This window comes from Mytilus trossulus, chromosome 14 (assembly GCF_036588685.1).
Source record: "Mytilus trossulus isolate FHL-02 chromosome 14, PNRI_Mtr1.1.1.hap1, whole genome shotgun sequence".
Classification (NCBI taxonomy): Eukaryota; Metazoa; Mollusca; class Bivalvia; order Mytilida; family Mytilidae; genus Mytilus; species Mytilus trossulus.
This window is the reverse complement of record NC_086386.1, coordinates 6752874-6773103: the sequence shown is the minus strand read 5'-3', so window position 1 is coordinate 6773103 and position 20230 is coordinate 6752874. Positions and strand designations below refer to the sequence as shown.

Here is a 20230-nt window from a genome sequence, read left to right as displayed (position 1 = left end):
ACATGGAATAATTGAAATTACTTGGTGTTTAAGGAGAAACCTAAAATAATAAAGTAATACATATTTTTTAATCATTTAACGTCAATTAATTTTTTAATCCACACTTTGCCTTCTTTATAATTGAAAGATAATGCGATCAAGATGAACATACACACTAAGTATACGTGTATACCTGTACACTGACAAGAAGTGTTATAATTAGTTCATGTTTGTACTAACACTAATTGAAGATACAAAAATATTCATCTTTAAAAATAAATCAATATTCGACACCGTGAATTTTCCAATGACGAAGGAAGAACATGTATTGAAGTTTACTAACTTGACTTTCCATTTCCTTGTTTTGTTTGTCAAACTTATTTTGTGAGCAAATATGAATGTTTTGTTTTTTTAATCAAATGTTATTCTTATCGTTATCTAAAATATAATACATTACTATCATATATAAATGATGTAGCTCATGTTTTTTTTTTATAACAACAAAATGTTTCCCATAAAACGTAACGAAAAGTCTAACGAATATTCACTATGGTCAACCGTGACCGGAATAACAGCGATTCTTCATTATATACTGTTCGTCAACAGTGAACAACAGTGGCCAATGATAGAAAAGGGAACTAATGTATTCCTTAATACCTATATTACATGTATTTTAAAATAAAAGTAATACTAATACACCAAGTGGAAATACAAATAAAGTTGAAAAAGGAAAGACAATGGCATGACAAAATAAAACCATTTATCAAAAGCTATTAAATGATTGAACGTAAACAATATTACAGGTACGACGATTTCTGTAAGGCTGGATATTGACTGTAAAGTTCCTTCATCAACAGTGGATATGTACATAAGTAAACATACGGGTACATGTAGATGTGTCTAAGAGTGAATACCCGTGGTCGTTCTTGTGTCAGATTTTCAATAACGGTCAACCAAGTCCTGACTAAAATCCTTTGATTCGTTATATTCCCTATAAGCAGCAACCCTCCGTCAAGGAAATGGCGATTGGACTATATGCACTTATTTTAAAGGCACAGCTAAACGATTGGTTAAAATAATAGATGTAAAGTTGTAACATATTTTTATATTGCACACAGATGATCATACACTAGTTTTCGAAGGTATTACAACACAGTGCGTTGATGGCACATGTCAGTTCCTTTAGGACAATATATTAGGTAATGAAAGAATGTTTTTTAAGCTTACCATCTGTCTTGGTGAATGATGTTTTAGTACACAGACAGACAGACATAAATGTACATACGACTTATTAAAAATATTGTTCCCCGTTGCTCTCTTTAAATTGATACACTATTAAACGTTGCTAAACACATTGTTTTAAACGGCAGTGGTTGATTTACTTCATCAACTTGCTTCTGATAATACATTAAGCTTGCTTTCGGTCATACACTAAGATTGCTTTCGGTCATACACTAAGATTGCTTTCGGTCATACACTAAGATTGCTTTCGGTCATACACTTAGATTGCTTTTGGTCATACACTAAGATTGCTTTCGGTCATAAACTAAGATTACTTTCTGTCATACACTAAGATTGCTTTCGGTAATGCATTAAGCTTGCTCTCTGTAAAACACAAAGCGTTCTTTCAATATCTACGAGGGTTTATTCAATACGATAATAAATATGGTATTGTTTATATGATTAGCGCTATTGTAATCCCGGTATTATATACTGACCGGCTTTAGAAACGCAACACCCGTTTTTAAAATTTTCTTCGAAAATAGTAAAAAAATATTATTTTTTTTGTTATATACGCCCGTAAAACATCTATCTGGTTAGTAAAAATCAATCATTGCCTTACCTGAGCAAGCCAGGTAATAAAGGGGCGAGGGGAGCATGAAATGTGTGACGCGGGACGGCGGGTACCTGAATGAATTTAAAACCGGCTTTTCATGCCTAAATGATGCGTTACATTCTTTGCCTTCCTCTAACCAATTGAACTTCTTTGGATTTTGCAATGCCGCGACTCAGTGATGAAAATCTTAATCAAGCCATCATAATGCTACAGGCAGGAATGAGTCAACGTGCTGTTTCAAGACATTAAATTTCAACGTCACAGATTAACAGGAACAGTAAAAGATCTCCCGAGACCCGGCCAACCACAAGTAACGACGCCGCCCCAAAAAAATGCCATCAGACTACGCCATTTGCGGAATCGATTCACGACCGCGACGTCAACCGCAAACCAAATTATTGGACGCCATGGCAGAGCAATAAATGCTAGCACAGTATCCCGTATACTTAGACGTCGTCAAATTCGCTGTAGGAGACCCTATAAAGAAATGATTTTGACCCCACGTCATAGACGAAATCGAATGCAATGGGCCAGGCAACAACTGCAGAAACGATAACAGTGGAATTGCGTGGTGTTTTCTGATGAATCACGGTTCAATGTCAGTTTTGCGGACGGAAGAACAAGAATATACAGAAGAGAAAATGAACGTTACGCAGATAACTATGTGCTTGAACGTGACAGATTTGGTGGCGCAGGTGTAATGGTATGGGACGCTATTAACACAAATTTTAGAACACGGTTGGTTATTGTCAATGGCACATTAACAGCTAGACGCTATATTGATGAAATTTTGCAGCCAGTTGTCGTTCCACAGTTACGACGTCATAGACAGTTAAATCAATTTACATTCCAACATGCAGTAGGACAACCGGATGTGCCTTTTTGGCCAAAATGTGATTCGGCGGCGCTCAGTAGTCCTACGCCGAAAATTGGACTATTTTGCGTCGGCCGACGTCAGCTGAAAAATGGCGAGCTTTTGTAAAAACATTTCATTCGTTTACAGCAAAGTACCGGCGGCAAATGCTGTTGATTGTAAGCTCATTTATAAGAGAAAAATATATGAGTTTACTTATTATTTACACGTTTGAACAAAAAAATAAAAGAAAATCTTATTTTTTCACATCTGAACATCGAATTTCGGATTTCGATTTTCTGCACTGTAGAATTTAATAGCGATATTAAAAAGGGGTACAAAAAAAAGCCTATCCTTCAATTACCTTAAATTTTTTACATTGTAATTTCGCTAGTTTTTCAAATCGAAATCCGAAAAGAAAAGGGGTGTCCACAGTAGGGCAAAAAATTGTACCCATTTTAAAGTAGGGGTCTAATTTTTTTGAAGGTTTTCCCTTGCATGGCCGGTAGAATTAGAAATTGGAAAATATTCTGTTTTTAAAGTAAATATTCATTCAACTATCAAGAATAGCTGAATCCTTATATATGTAACCCCTATAAAAATATCAATATGTGTCAATAAATTGTAAAATTATCGATTTTTTTCGAAATTGAAGAAGACGCCATTTTCGCCTATTTCTCTATTACGTCTATTGGTCTGCTATAATTATTAGATGATTCTAAAAAATCTCCGCCTCGATTTTTTTTATACTTTCATTTTATAATCTTTGGTACATAATGCAGATGTTATGAAAAAATTAGGCACTTCTTTCGAGTAGAAATGGAGAACGGTCATCTTTATTTTGTATGTCCCCACTATGGGGGCGTGGTCATCCTTTCACCTTGATTCTGAAGTACACGATAGCTATTCATCTCTCGAAATTAATTATCAAATAAACTATCAGTGAAACAAAATGAACATATTTTAAGACATCAACAAATTCTAAGTGCTACTGATTTTTTTAACAGAATATGCCGGAATCGACCCCATCCGATGTTGTGTCAATACATAGATCAACGTTGTCAATTTCCGGCGCCGAAAATGTCAACGTAAAATGTCATTAAAAGTTGGAATCTTTTCTTCTTTGTATCAATTTTGTTTATCTTAATGTCAAGAAAGTCATGCAATATGTTGAATCCATATTAACGTTATACCAAAACAGGCCTTACTTGGTAAACTAACAGTTTGAGGCCTACATCATCATCATGAGATTGACTTGTTGACATCGTACTTGTAGTTGATCAAGATTCATTTCGTGCATGTTGTTACCAGGTTACCGGTCGCTGATTTTTTAAAATGAACAACTTATCTGTTTGGTCATATCGATTTCTTTCATAATTTTCCTTTCGTTCGTTAATATAATTATTGTTATGTGTTTTGTTTTCAGTGTTTCTTTTGTCAAAAAGGGGGTTGGGGTCGGGTGCTCTTTTAATTTTATCAAAGGCATGCGTGATTTTTAGGGGCTTATGGTTCTCAATTTCTGGTTTGCTGTTAAGGTTCAATATCTACTTGACTTTACTTATTTCAAATCTGCAGTTTCTTAGATCAATGATTATTTACAATTACTATATTAGTACTACAAATATATAGTAATATATTTTGCATAGGGGGAGGGGGTGGCCATTTGCTTTTTTTGGGGAATTCGAAGAGAATCCTGATGTGTTTGTATTAGTGCTTATATAAAAAAAAAAAGAAGATGTGGTATGATTGCCAATGAGTCAACTATCCACAAAAGATTAAAATGACACAAACATTAACAACTATAAGTCACCGTACAGCCTTCAACAATGAGTCTTTCAAACAATTGCTTGTCTGTTCTAGGTACTTTACCTTTATATCCAATCAAAGGTACCTGTTCATTTTTTTTGGTTATTTTGTTAACTGTAAATTATTTGAATGAAGTATGTCAAAGTTTGTTGCCAACTTTTTTAATAAACCGCATAAACCATAACATTGGGGATCTATAGGATTTTTTTTCTAGATTTACTATTTATCAATTTGCATCCATTGCATCATATGATTTTATTTTTTAATATATTTCACTTTTGCTTAAAGACACAGAATATATTCCTTTTCAGGTCGTCTTGTGTCATGTTATTTAGGGGTCTTTTGTATATGTAGCTTTCTATACGTTATTGGTTCTGCTAAAATAAATGTTGAAGGCTGATCATAAAACAATTCCATACACCAAATATAGTTGACCAATTGAATTGCATATAGTATAAGAAAAAAGACCAAAACTAAAAAACTTAACTTTGACCACTGAACCATAAAAATGTGGTGAAGGTTAGATGACAACTGCCAGCTAGACATGTTCATCTTACAATCATTCCATACACCATATACAGTAGACCTGTTGCATACAGAGTAAGAGAAAAACAGACCGATACACAAAAACTTAACTATAACCACTGAACCAAGAAAATGAGGTCAGGTCAGATGACACCTGCCAGTTGGACATGTACACCTTACAGTTCTTCCATACACTAAATATCCTAGACCTATTGCTAATAGTATTTGAGATATGGACTTGACCACCAAAACTTAACCTTGTTCACTGATCCATGAAATGAGGTCGAGGTCAATTGAAAACTGACCGACGGGCATGAGGACCTTGCAAGATATGACATACCAAATATAGTTATCCTATTACTTATAATGAGAGAGAATTTAATATTACAAAAAATCTTAACCTTTTTTTCAAGAAGTCACTGAACCATGAAAATGAGGTCTAGGACATTGGACATGTGACTGACGGAAACTTCTTAACATGAGGCATCTATATACAAAGAATGAAGCATCCAGGTCTTTCAACCTTCTAAAATATAGAGCTTTTAAGTAATTCTCTAACATTGCCGCCTAATCAGCGGCTCACTGTCCCTTTGTCTAGCTTTCTGCAACAAAATCGCAGGCTCGACAAAAATGAGGAATCTTATAAATTATACAACTGATATTCCTTCAAAATTTTTTTTTCATGAAAACAACTGAGACAATAATCTGATTTTTTTACTAAATATAGTGACATTTCACTGTCACTTATGCACATTTGAATGTTGATGAGTCTTTGCATATTTCAAAATCCTCTTTTTACTACACATTGAGCCCATAGTCAGCTTAAGACTGAGTTAAGTTTCATTTATTCAAATCCTGCACAAGTTCTACAAAAATGTCTGCTAATAAACACTTGAACCACCTCGGTTACCATTCTATACATGAACATATCTCTCATAACAAATTTCATATAAATTTTGCTGATTCCAGGTATCAAAATTTTCATCCTCCAGTATGTGTTGTGTACTGAAAAAAAAAATTGTTATTAAATTAAGTTTGTTGATTCAATTGAAAAGTAATGATGAATGATAATTATAATATATTATATTTTATTGTTATTTGCATCTTTGACAAAAATATGGTCTGCTTAAGTCATTCTCTTATCTGAAGAAAATGGTCAATTTTATTAAACCACTTCATTCTCATGGATATGATGCACATAAAGTAAGAGTTAATTCCCTTATATTGTTTTTTTATCTTTATATATCAATTTTAAATTAGAGTACCCTTCATTCTTGAAATTTGGTTTTACATCCAAATGAAACTATATTGAAATTATACAGCATAGATAATAGTATAAAATCTTTAAACTATTTAACATGTTAAAAGTATACCATTTGGTCTTAAAGTCTGTGTATAAATGTGCATTTCATAAATAAATATAAACTATAAATTTTAACTTCCATTCCCAATTTATTCCATTGGCAATTTTCTTGTCTGACTGTTAAATGTAAGATATATTCAGTCTATTTCCTTATCAAAATAGTTAATACATAATCATGATAATGTCTATCATGTTTTTGTTTCATATTTGAGGGATTGAAATCATAGCGCATTGTAAATAACCCACTGTTGTTACCCTGAACAGACACATTTGGATTACTTACCCTTAATATATTCTAGTCATATTGTTTTGTATTAACAAAATAATTTTGCTTTCGACATTACTCGTTGTTGACTCTCTATTTGATTACTGTTTTCCTGCTGTATGTATATCAATCATACATGTGCATGTACTGCAAGTGGTTTTGTTGATATATATATAAAAGTCCTCTGTTTTGAATTTTTGATTCATAGTGAACATCTTTCTCCATCCTGTATATAAAGCAAATGTACATACAATTACTAAATAAGCTGTATATATACTAAATTATTCAAAGCAAAATTAAACTTTGCATTGTTATAATCAACACATGAATACAAATTTGTCAAATAAATTACCAAGAAAAAATAATATTTTCTTGCTCCAATGAAGACCCATTGGTGGTCGTTGACTGTTGTCTGCTTTTTGTTTGGGTTGCTGGTTCTTTGACATATTATCCATTTCCATTCTCAATTTTATATATTTATTATGTATTAGAAATTGTTATGCCTCTAGCAATTCTGCTCAAAACATAAAAGTTACAGGCAAATTTAAAACATACATGTATTATAAAAGTGTACATCAATATACAGCATGTCCATTGTACAATGCAAGCTGAAATTTTATACATTTTGGGGGCACTCACAACCTAGTTTTAATTTAAATTCATGAACCACCACTGTCATAACACCATTAATTGGATAATATTATGATATTAATGAAATTGGGGTGCATTTTTTTAAAGTAATTACTACAATGTATTGTCAATGGATTATCATTTCTAATTAGTTTGTATTTATATATATTTATGACTATAGCCTATAGGATTAATATATACCTTGGTGAATATCAAGAAATTGTACAGGCATATTAAATTTGTAACATTTCCTGCCATTCCTGGTCATGGGGGATACATGTTAATGCATGTGTAAGCTCTCAAATGGGTGGGTGATTCAGTGGTTAATTTCAATGAGTAAATTTCTTTTAAAATATGAGATATAAATTTAGAGAATGGTTATCTATTTTTTTTGTATATGTGAAAGAGAAATCTATGACTGTGATCGCTTTCCCTTTGTATTTTTTGTTTATGAAAGATTTAATTTTTATGAATATAACATTTTGGTGTATATGAAATCAGGGACACAAAAATGTTTTTCCAAATGAAATATCATACCAGGTATAAAATAGCCAACAATGAAAGTAGGTGTCTTTAAATACATTCCAATGATTTAGTTCATGGACTTTTGAGTTGAACCCTTAAAAATTTCTAACTCCAGTATCAAATCCCGTGCTTACCAATCAATAGTGAGACCAAAACTTGAATATGCCTGTAGTCTATGGGATCCACACACAGCAGATTATAAAAATAAGCTAGAAATGGTACAGAGGCGTGCGGCCCGATATGTATGTAACAATTACCACAACACCAGTAGTGTTACATCCATGTTAAACGAACTACAATGGCCCTCACTCTGTGAGCGCCGCCTCAAAACCAGACTTATCATGTTCTACAAGGTCATCCATGGACTCATTGCAATCCCATCACTAGTCCTCATACCATCAGATACTAGAACAAGAAAATTACATACTCAAACGTTTAGGCAAATATCCACCTCTAAAGACAGCTACAAATGGTCATTCTTTCCGCAAACAATCATTCAATGGAACTTGTTGCCACAAGTTGTGGTAGCAAGTCAAACCATTGAAATTTACAGAGATCAGTTGACACCAACTGTTCTCCACAACATAATTTAATTCTATAAATAACAATGTACATATTTTTTAATCACTTGTTGTTTTCTTTCATGTAAATATCACCAAGTATTCTAATAAGTTAAAGATAAATTTTTGTTCATATTTTTTAATCATATACTCCGCGCATGCAACAGTTCGTAATCTTCAATAATAATGAAGCTGTAACTGTATATCAGAAGAAGAAGAAGAACCCGATACGTTCAGCAGAATTCAGTAGACTATAATTTGGGGCCTTGAAATTACCCCACCCCTTTTTAGAGAACTTACAATCTGCATGAAACGTGATCATACGTGCTTTCGAATTTTATTCATTTTGGTCCGTATTTGCAGTTAGAGGTTTACAATGTTCTATTATCTGAGCAAGAAGTGATTGCGTGAATATTTTCCATGGATATCGTGAAGAACACCTTGACCACTTTGAAAACGGATGTTGACAACTTGTGTGGGTATAATATTTCCGGAGACAAGTGCGGATACCTTAGACCGAAATCCGAATGTAATTCACCAGTAAACAGTTGATTCAATACCAGTATATTATAAGGAAATGATGATATATTGGATTTCAATTTTCATGTTTGATATAATTTTACATTTTATTTTTGCCGTTTAAATCATTTCTTTGGAGCCGACTTATTTGATAGTAATTAACTGAAATATCTGGAATAAACCTTTACCTTTTGTGTTGTTTAGCATAGAGATTAAACACCCAAGAATGTCATTAATGCAACTTTTCAGCATGGAATGCCAAATCCAACGTCAAAAAATGGCCGCCATTACGTGTTGACAACGTCGTCTAGTGAACCGTATCACTGAGCGGCGAAATCCTTACTCAGGCGCTTCCGGTTGTCCTACTGATGATAATACCAACATGCTTAAACATGCGCATACCGCTAGATTGACTCAAAACTTTTTGAATTTGAATGGAGTTGATGTTCTTGGATGGCCTGCTCTTTCCCCAGACTTAAATCCAATTGAACACATGTGGGATGAGTTGGGCAGACGCATTCGTTCTCGTCCGAATCCGCCGACTACCCCGGTTGAGCTTGGTATCGCATTACAACAGGAATGGCAAAACATCCCCTGCAGAACAGTCAGAAACCTTTATCAATCAATGCGAACAAGATTAGAAGCTGTCCTACGGAACAACGGTGGCCACAACCGATACTGAAGATTTAAAACCAGACTGTAAGTGTGTACCTCATTACTTTGACACCAAACAGTAAGTCATTGGTTTCTCGATTGACAGTATTTTTTTATCTGTAACGTTGAAAGATTGATTAAATATTCGTATATACCATGAATTTGTGTAATGTATCATTTATTTTATTTGATAAAGTCTGATTTATTTAGGTGTTGCGTTTCTAAAGCCGGTCAGTGTAGCTATGAATATCGTCGTGTTGTGTAGTGTAGTTTGTGATAACTACATGTATGACGTCTGCGATTTCGTTTGACAACATTACGTACATTTGTACTTTCAAATTGCTGATCCAGACTTTCAGCGTAATGTTTTTGTTCTTGTGTTAGTAATAAATCCTTTTTTTAAAAGTAGACAAATCATTCGATTTTCACGAAAAGAAACCTTTTATAAGATGTCATAAGCATTTAATTCCAAAATCATCTGTTGAAAATTGGAGTTGGACAGAGGGGAGTTCACGGTCGAAAATTCGGTGGTTGTATAGGAATTGTCTATCGAGAATTTGAGTTTGACAAAATAGACCGTCTGAAGTCGTGGGATAACAAAGTGTACTTTGGTAATGGTGATTCAGACTTACAGCGGCATGTTTCTGTCTCGAAATAATGAAAGATCCGTTTTGAAGTAGATAAATTATAAATCAATTGATTTCCAAGAAAATTAACCCTAAACATTAAGGGTATGTTCCGTCTATGTGTCAGGTTTACATTGTTAAAGGCTCGATCTGTAGGTTAGTGGTGTCAGTTCTATAGTGAACACTTAGTTATAGAAGTATACTTGTTAAAGGGGTAAACAAAATAGAATAGGTTATCATAGGATCGAAGCATTGTTGCCTTTCCAATAAAGTTTTGTACATAAATGACAAGAAAAAATGTTGCAACAGATGAGAACAAATTACAAAAAACGTTTTTTTTTTTATTAAAGTATAAATTTTAATAGCATTTGATCATATATTATATGACCGGTATTTAATCTTTGTGATTAACATGGCTCAAAGTATATCTTAAAGGGATCTGTAAATTTTTATTACAAGACTTGACTTTTTGTAAAACATTTTTATAAACAAAATATTTGAGAACTGGCAATCGTATCATCAATATTGATAAAGCATTTAGGTCTCTATGTTTACATTATCATGGGATGAAGTCAATATAGGAAACCTTAAAACAAACAATTGTCAATGATCAAACAGTAGAGTACGGAAGTCAATACGGCTTCTATTAACAAAGATCTCTATTGATTTCATCTCAACACAATCAATAGGATGCCAGGTTTAGACGGATTTTACGGGAACATAAAATGAATTAAGATTTAACTTTAACAATGCGGAGGAACATCAATTGTTTTATTTTAATTAGCGGAGTCATTTTGTTTTACATGGAACATCAATTATTTTATTTTAATTAGTAGAGACATTGTGTTTCACATGTGAATCTAAATGTTAAGTTTAATAGCGAAAGCATGTCTTTATGAATCTAATTATTGGTGACATTAAAAGAATTTTACTAAAGACATAACCCTAAGCACGACACACTTAGAAATAGTTTCATTGTTTGGATATAAATGCATGTAATAATTGTCGTTTCTGCTTTTCGTTTGTTATTTACTGCTATTTACAGTCGTTTGAATAACTTTTGATGATTAGGTTTTGAAATATAAATAAGTTTTATTTTTGATAATTGAGTTATTTTTCAACCACTGCATAATTTTTCGTTTATTTGTAATATGCGGTTAACTTTTAATTGAAATCTAGTTGCAGTATTTTCTATCTTAGAAAAGATGTAAGACGATGTATAATTGCATTAAGAACTACGGCAGTAGTTTTTGTTTAATGCCAAGAAGTTTTACACGCCCCACTCCTAAGTTGCCTGGTTTTGGGCCAACCCCTATTTTAAAATTTGAATCCGAATCTGTTTTATTATAGTCTGTTGAAAGCTAAGATTCGCATCAATTCATTTAATATCTGTCACTAGCAAAATTCTAGAACATATCAAATGCAAGCACATCCTAAATTATCTGGGATAAATCCTAACTACTAGTAACTTAAACTGGTATAGACCGGGATACTCCTGTGAAACACAAATCATCACTGCCATCAATGACTTTTTACAAGAACATAAAATGTGGCATCAAATAAAGATAGTCATGGAAGACTCCTTCAAGTCATTTAATTCAGTACCGCATATAAAATACGCCATAAACTAGACCCTGTGAAACAAAATGAAATACAAACAAATGGTTATCAAATTTCTTAACTGCCATAAAAATGCACACCAACGTTGAATGTCAGTTGACTCTAGGGTATCACATATACTGTCTAAGGACCAATCCTGATTCTGTGCCACATAAGCGACCTGTCATATAGCGTGACATCATAAGTAAGACTATTTGCAGACGATCGCCTGTTATACAGAACTATTAAAGCATACCAAGACAAACTCAAGCTTTAATCAGATTTGAGTCAACTAAAAATGTTGGCCTACAAATGGGCGCAAAAAAATACCAATTGAAAACAGACAAATTCTTCACACTAAAAAAACATCCAACACTACATACAATATGAACCTATACCTATGATTTCAATATCAAATAACCTAAAATGAATTATCCACATCAACACTATCAGCAAGTAACCCCACGCCATCTTGGCTTAAAAAAGCAGCATACATATTCCAAATTAGATCGAAAATGAAACATGGCGCAACCATCTGGAACCCATATATGTAGGCGGATGAGCGACAAGTTATAAATAACACTAGAGGACTTAAAGTGCTTGACAGCAATAAATCACAATTACAAACAGTTATGGGAAACATCGATTCACTTGAACCAACTGCCAGTTAAAGTTGTACATGCAGATTCTGTAGAGGCACCCAAGACCGCGCTACGAGAACACCGTCCATAACCACGGCGCTTTCTCCACCGTGTATAAAAGCCTAAATAGGAATCTACACGTACCAATGTAGATATAGATACAACAGATGTGATGCTTACAATCTTCCGTTGTCAATGATTTAATCTCAAAACTACATGAATACTCATTATTTGTTCTGGCCTTCATCATGAAAGAATTCTTCGAGTGCAATTATTGTAGTCAGATTCAGAATTCAGCCAAGTATAATACTGGATTGAGTGTTTCGAGCATACATGTTGTACCGTTCCTTGTATATACGATGGATTGTAACTTAATCAATACTGTGCCCGTCTTGATAGCCTATCGACAGAGCTTGTCATGTTTGCGCGACTCCTTTGAAGTTTAGATATAGGAAGATGTGGTGTGAGTGCCAATGAGACAACTCTCCATCCAAATAACAATTTAAAAAGTAAACCATTATAGGTTAAAGTACGGCCTTCAACACGGAGCCTTGGCTCACACCGAACAACAAGCTATAAAGGCCCCAAAATTACTAGTGTAAAACCATTCAAACGAAACGGGAAAACCAACGGTCTAATCTATATAAACAAAACGAGAAACGAGAAACACGTATATATTACATAAACAAACGACAACTACTGTTCATCAGATTCCTGACTTAGGACAGGTGCAAACATTTGCAGCGGGATTAAACGTTTTAATGGATCCTTAAGTCTATATTGACATTATTACTTCATTTTTACCTATTTGTCGTTTGCTTTTTGTTGCACTTCAGTATTCTGTTATTTCGTTGTCTTTCCTTATAGCTGATAGGTTTTCCTCAGTTTTAGTTTGTATTCCGGTTTTGTTTCTCTCAGCCGATGTATGCCTTTTGAACAGCGGTATACTACTATTGTTTTCATTTTGGTACAGTACATTCTTATGTATCTTCTTCTTTATGCATTGAAGATCGTTTTACATTGAGTTGTATAAATGCGTATCGGTACTTTGCGTCCGCTGTAAAACAAATATATTTGACCGCACGTCTTTTAAATAAACTCATAATGAAAACCAGGATTAAAATGTGTATGCCATACGCGCGTCCGTCCACAACAGACTTACCAGTGACGATCATAGCGATGAAAAGGGGCTAGATATGCATGGCAGTATGATATGAAGGTAAATCGAAGTAACCTTCATTTATATAGGGTAAAGATTAAAAAAGTAAAGAAGAATAGAGTACAATGAACTTGATTTAGCAGCAAAAGTTACTAAGTTACCTATGGGCGATGAAATGTGTCTATCAAGGTGCTAATTTTTTAAGACTTTTAATTAATCCGAAGTATCAGTGGGGTAAAAAAAGCAATCAATCTAAAACCAAAATTATATAACACATTATTAAACAAAAACTACGCACTTTTTGATAAAGATTGTTATATATAGTGCATGATTTCTATCAAATTTTATTTCGGTTTCAAGATGAAATTGTTCTGAAAGTAAAAAGTACAAGAAATGCTTGAGTGCAAATGTTCTGTGTTTAAACGAAAAGAAAAAGATATTTAATGTAGACGATAGAGGAGGGGGTTAAAATGAAGAAAAGTGAAAGGATCATTATTTTTTTTAATATTTGTGTCTCTGCTCAACAAGAAAACGATGATTAAGATTTACAAGACACCCAAACTATCAAATACCCCTTACAATTATAAATGTGACCTACCGAATAAGACTAGTTACCGGATTTGATATCAGATAAGCAACACGACGGGTGCCACATGTGGAGCAGGATCTGCTCACCCTTCCGGAGCACCTGAACTCACCCCTAGTTTTTGGTGGGGTTCATGTTGTTTATTCTTTGTTTTTCTATGTTGTGTCATGTTTACTATTGTTTGTCTGTTTGTCTTTTTCATTTTTAGCTATGGCGTTGTCAGTTTGTTTTAGATTTATGAGTTTGACTATCCCTTTGGTATATTTCGTCCCTCTTTTACAAATTATATGCATCACATAAGACAATATAAATGTTACGTTAAATTTGGCGTAATGACGAACTCATGATCCTGACTCACATTCGAATTATCAGATATTATGCCTGACATTTGTCTTCAGCTACTGTCTTTTCAATTGTACATCAGATATCTCACGAATTGCAGTAGTTTCAGCGGCGTAATCTGTTTATACGTTGAAATTGATGGAAAATTGTTTAATTATCTTTTTTCTTGTCTTAATTTGTCATAAAATTGAGAAAGGAAATGTTGAATGTGTCAAAGCGACAACCACCCGACCATAGAGCAGACAACAGCCGAAGGCAACCAATGGTTCTTCATTATAGCGAGAATTTCCGCACCCGTAGGTGTCCTTCAGCTGGCCCCTTAACATATGTGTACTGGTACAGTGATAATGGACGTCATACTAAACTCCGAATTATACACAAGAAACTAAAATTAAAAATCATACAAGACTAACCAAGGCCAGAGGCTCCTGACTTGGAACAGGCGCAAAATGGCGGTGAGGTTAAACATGTTTATGAGATCTCAACCCTCCCCTATACCTCTAGCCAATGTCGAAAAGTTAACGCATAACAATACGCACATAAATTCAGTTCAAGAGAAGTCCGAGTCCTATGTAAAAAGATGTAACAAAAGAAAATAAATGAAATGACAATAATACATAAATAACAACAGACTACTAGCAGTTAACTGACATGCCAGCTTCAGACCTCAATTAAACTGATTGAAAGATTATGTCTCCATCATAAAAATATCAGGCACAATCCCTCCCGTTAGGGGTTAAGTATCATACTATCATAAAATATATGAGACAAACATAACCCGTGTCATGCCAACAACTTTTGTTTTAGAAATAAATGTGTTTAGTTCCGATGCAAAGACCCTATAAGTGAATCAATATTTAAGCCAAAGTATGCAATCTTTAATGACCTGACAACAGTATCGTACCTATATTCCTTTTTAATAAGTCTATTTAATCTTGTTGTATTATGTCATGTCTCTAGTTCATGTTTCATGCTTGATATCCTCGAGTTTTAATTCATTATTCACTGAACGAAACCTGTAAATCATGATTCCCTGCTTGGTGTCCATGAACTGGAATTCACGATTCTCTGCTAAATATCTATACAGTAGACTTCATAATCCCCTTTATTGTATTTATGAGTTGCAGAACACGATTCCATGCTTGGTTTATCTACGAGTTGTAGAACATGATTCCATGCTTGGTTTATCTACGAGTTGTAGAACATGATTCCATGCTTGGTTTATCTACGAGTTGTAGAACATGATTCCATGCTTGGTTTATCTACGAGTTGTAGAACATGATTCCATGCTTGGTTTATCTACGAGTTGAAAATCATCACTTCCTGCTCGGTATCGTTGAGCTATGATTTGCGTTTCTCTGTTTGGTATCTATGAGTGTCAATTCATGATTCCATTCTTGGTATCCGTGCTATAATTCATGACTTTCTACTTGGTATGTATGAGTTGTAATTAATGATTCCTACCTTGGTATCCATACTTTTAATTCAGGATTTCCTGCTTGGTATTGGTACCTTATAACTTATATGTTACCCTGCTATGTATGAGCTGAGATGTATGGTTCCCTGCTTGGTCTCAATCATCTGATAATATATGATAGGAACTAAAATCGCATTTCATCTTGATGATAAGATTATGTGCTTCAGTGATGATTAAAAAAGAACGCATACATTTTTTTTATATATAGATTAAGATGATAACACAATGGTGACTGCTGTACCTTATTTTTGACATTTTTACCTATTGTGTTTACTTTGCTCACTCGTCGTTATCAATGTAATGAAATTCGATGCGACTGTCATACATGTGCGAGGTTTAGCTAGATATAAAACCAAGTTTAATCCGTCATTTCTACTCACAGAAATGCATGTACCAAGTCAGTAATATGACAGTTGGTACCATTCGTTTAATGTGTTTGAGCTTATTGTTTTGCCATTAGGGACTTTCCTGTTTGAATTTTGCTTGGAGTTATTTTTTTGTGATTTTATCTTCTATACACAACATGCACTTGTGCGTGCATCATTGTTTGTTTTATTTATTTTTTTCATATAAGAAGCTGGGAAAAATGACTTAAAATAACTTCCAAGACTAATTAAACAATATTTTTTCGATGTGCGTGTCTACAATGTAAGATTAATGATTCGTAAATACAACATGTATGCTTACTTACCTGAAATAAACTAGATGTAGCTAATTATGTTTTTAGTCTCTACGTTAAAGGAGCACGCTAGCAATCAATCTATCTGAACAGGTCATATAAGGGTGAACATTTAATGTAATTCACATAAGCTTTGTGTGACAGATCATATCATGTGCCCTAAACAAAGTTGCTGAAAAACACACGCCAACATCAATATCAGTATAAAAAAAAGAAGGATTGTAAAGTAACTTGTAAGACCCTATTGCAACAGAATTACAATTCGTAACCTGTTTTTCCGTGTATAATAATTGCTAAGGGTATATTTTGTGATTGACATGTGACACTCGCTTGTTGATGAATTAATGCGACATTAGACTACCGATGTCCAAATCTCGTGAATTAATTTGAAGGAGACAGACCTCATTAACTGCTTAAGGGACAACACCCAATGGCTCTACACTGGGTAAGAGTCGATTTCTATGTAATTGTGGACAAGTTCATTTATATACATATTATCTATTTGATATCATTCCCAATTTTGTACTTAGTTTATATCTATTATATCTATTTTACCCTATATTGTAATGATCTTACTATATTGAACATATTTTGTATTATATGGTTCAATGAATCCAAAATACTCTATTTGGGCTCTTTGATATTCACTCACCACTGGCTATTGGACAAACTATCTTACTTAATAGTTGTTTTATCTGGTTCTATCTAGTTAAACAGTTCACCTTTTGACTATATATATTGTACTTTTTTACTATATTGTCAATGCAGAATAAGAAACACCAGAAACAACATTAAGAGCCGTAGCCAGCATTATAAGGTATTTACATTTAAGGGTTTTTCAAATTAGTTTATGTTTAAATGTTTTTGACTTAAATATTTTATTTAGTTTCATTTACTTTGCTAATTGTATTTCAAACTTTATATATTCTTTTTACCTGTAATTAACTTTCAATGTTATATAGTATTTTATAGAGTAGTATGGTCAACTTACTTTAGTGAACAGTTTTCATTTGCATTGATTAACAAATTGTTTACATTCAGAGTGGTCATTTAACTGTGTTTTGCATTAATATTTATTTGCAATTGTGTAATTAAACATAATATACATTATTTGCTACAAAATGATATATTCATATGCATTTATATGTAAAGTTGTATTTATTTGTCATTATCTGTATATTTCAGATCTGTCGTTGCCTTCTATTATATATTATATTTATTAAAATATATGAACATTCTGCATAATTTATCTGAGCCTTATTCCACCTGGTCACAAATGGCGTCGTCGACAAACCAGAAGGCAATGACTGCTGGCATTCCATCTGACGGCTGAGAGGTGTATCCACGGAGGAAGCCGAATATTAACGAAGCTGATGTGTGTGTCATCGGGCTATCCACGGAGATGAACGAACTTTGACGGAGTTTCTACCAGACCGGAAATCCACGGAAGGAGCCGACCAGTGACGGAGATGATTTGTGGTATTGGAATATATACGGACTTAACCGAACATTGTCGGAGTTTACGATTGAAGACGAACATTGACGGAGATGTTTAACAGTGCCGAAACCGTTTACCAATGAAGTAACTGTTTTCTGTATTTGGAATATATGTGATATTGTGATACATGGTGACATATGATGAAATATGTTTATTATTTTTTCAATCTGGATTATGTGTTTTATTCATTTTGGATTATGTGTATTATTCATACTGGATTATAGTTATACATTGATTCATTTTTTGTGAATATAGAGTGGAGTTATATATTGTGTATTTTTGCAATTTTTGTATATATTTTTGTGGTAATTTTCAATAGTTTTGAAAGTTCATAATGGCAAGTAATCCTACTTGTAAGTCTTTACAAAAGCAAGTGACTGAGTTACAGAATAGAATTAAAGAACTATCTTGGAAACCTAGTGTTGAAAAGGAAGTGAAAAAGACACCATCGAACGAAAAGAATGTTGTATATGTGCAGAAAGACAGAAAAGTTCCAAAGTTTACTGGATATAATTTTCAAGTTGAAGATTGGATTGAAGATGTTAATACTGTGTTACATGCACGTGAGATGTCCCGTCAAGAACGAGCGGATTTTATATATTTACAACTTGAAGGTTCTGCTAAAGATGAAGTGAAATATCGTTCTCATCTAGTTCGACAAAGTCCAGATCAAATTTTAGAAATTTTACAAGATGCCTTTGGTGTAAAGGATAACATTACTAAACTACAGAAGAATTTTTTAGATCGTGTGCAAAAGCCAAATGAATCACTCAGAGAATATTCGTATGTGTTAATGGATTTAATGAGTAAGATTACAAATAAAGATTCTACTTGGATGCCTAATAAAGAGAAAACATTGTGCGACCAATTTTCACAAAATGTACAAGACAGTTTCTTAAGAAAACATCTGAAACAAATAGTTCGTGCACAATCTCATATACCATTTTTGGATTTACGTGAAGAAGCTATTATGTGGTCCGAGGAGGAAGAATATAAAGATAAAAGATACAACACAAAGATGAAAAGTGAAACAACCGATACTGTACCAGAAGAACCTACAGCTGATGTTTGCGCTAGTAAGGATAAAACTGACAGTAGTAGTGAACAATCTGATAAATTCAACCAATTATTGGGTATTGTACAGAAACAAAGTGAACAGATTGAAACATTAACGAAGATCGTTAATACAAAGCAACAGTCGACTAATTATAACAGTAGATACAATAGGTTTGAGCCACAACGACGTACTTTGTTATGTTTTGGATGTAATGAGCCAGGTCACAAGATTGCAGATTGTCCAGTTGTGAATTCCAAGAAGTCGGGAAACGGGTAGAGTCTACTGTGAAGAGTCCCATTGTAGATGATAACCATATGGACTCAATTCAAGCTGATCGTTTAGTGGGTAAATGTCCAATCGTTAGTGCTTACGTTGCGGGATTTAAAGTTAACTGTCTAGTAGATACTGGGTCAACTGTTACAACAGTTACAGAGTCGTTTTATAACCGTTTTCTGAGGAGGTGTACTGATCTACAAACTGACATTACGTTTAATCTGAAAGGTGCAAATGGAACTTGTATACCGTATATAGGATATGTTGAAGTTGATATTGACATTATGGGCCAACGTTTGCCAAACAGAGGTGTTTTGATTGTGAAGGATCCTATTGATAGTTATACCCGTATGAGAAAAGAAAATGTCCCTGGACTTTTGGGAATGAATGTTATTAGCTTATGTAAAAAACTTTTGCAAGAAGATTATGGGAACCAGTATTCAGAACAAGTTACTGAAATAGTCGAAAATTTTAAACTTAGAGAACTTTTTAAAGCTTGTGACAAAAACGAACATTGTAATACTATTGGATTTATTAAACTTTGTTCTAGTTCGCCAGTTCGTATTCCTGCGAATTCTGTGATTATTTTAAATGGAACTGGGCCGAATTTACCAAGATTGTATGATGCTGTGGTTGAACCTTTACACACTAGTGGACACTTGCCTTCTTCTTTTATTGTTGTACATACGTTTGTTACTGTTCGAAATGGACGATTAACTTTTAGAGTTGCTAATATTGGAGATGATGATATATGGCTTGCTCCAAGAACTAGAGTTG

At 33.6% G+C, this 20230-nt stretch overlaps 1 long non-coding RNA gene across 1 annotated transcript; it reads right to left on the bottom strand.

Annotated features, from left to right (window-relative positions):
- Positions 1-5681: 5681 nt before the first annotated feature.
- Positions 5682-8818, bottom strand: LOC134696195 (uncharacterized). The gene is made up of 3 exons (XR_010102912.1): positions 8644-8818; positions 6647-6854; positions 5682-6005 (listed from the first exon to the last, which is right to left on the bottom strand). It is a non-coding gene; the product is annotated as an uncharacterized LOC134696195 (long non-coding RNA).
- Positions 8819-20230: the final 11412 nt, after the last annotated feature.